We start from the raw sequence: 916 nt of genomic DNA, 5'->3' as shown, positions 1-916 counted from the left end.
CTCTCGGCTTCTCCTTCGCCGCCACTGCCAAGGGCATCCCCGCACCGACGCCGCACTCGTATCTCGACGTCATCTCGCGGGCGTCGTCGTCGCCGCCTCCGCCGCCTCCGCCACCGCCGCATCTTTGGGGTGAGAGCCGCCGCCGCCTCCCTCTCTCTCTCGACGACCTCAATCTCTCTCTCTCTCTCGCTGGCCGCCTCGTTGCCGACGCTGCCGCCGACGTCGACGCGGCCAAACACGACTTCGCCTCCCGACGATGCCGACCCCGACCTCGATGCGGCCGCCACCGGCGACGACGTCGCGCCGGCAGTGTCGACGACGCTGTCGCAACGCCTCCGGACCGCCACCGCCGCGCCGCCGCGCAACGCCGCCACCGTGTCGCCATGCCGCCGCTCTGCTGCCACCACGAGAACGAACGATCGATCGTGAACGAACGAAACGTGACTTAGGTGTCACGCCCAGAAATTCACTAGTAATTTCCGAACTTATTTGTGCATAAAATCCTCGTCCAGGAATCAGCCGAGGTACACAAACTAACAATTTAATATACAGATTCATCATAATAAAAATGTTAAATACTTACAAAAGAAAAGAAAACAGTAGCGGAATAACGGTCTAACGCAGCTCCGGCTCCACTCCCACAGGCAGCTCAACTGGGCTATAAGCCAAACGTCTCCTCCTTCTGGATCCTTTTCTTCAACTGAGGTTTGATTGATTATTGCAAGGTGAGTACATGGAATACTCCGCAAGCCACACAGCAAAAATACAAGTGCACAAGGATACCAAAGGATGGCATAATATAGGGCTTATTTGCAAAAGCAGCATTTAGCAAACATTTGAGAATTGTAAAACAGTAGAGTAATTAATCATCAATATTAATCAACGCTGAACAGCACACCCATGCTGCACAGGCCCA

Source organism: Oryza sativa, chromosome 11, assembly GCF_034140825.1.
Source record: "Oryza sativa Japonica Group chromosome 11, ASM3414082v1".
Classification (NCBI taxonomy): domain Eukaryota; kingdom Viridiplantae; phylum Streptophyta; class Magnoliopsida; order Poales; family Poaceae; genus Oryza; species Oryza sativa.
Note: the sequence above shows the minus strand (reverse complement) of the source record.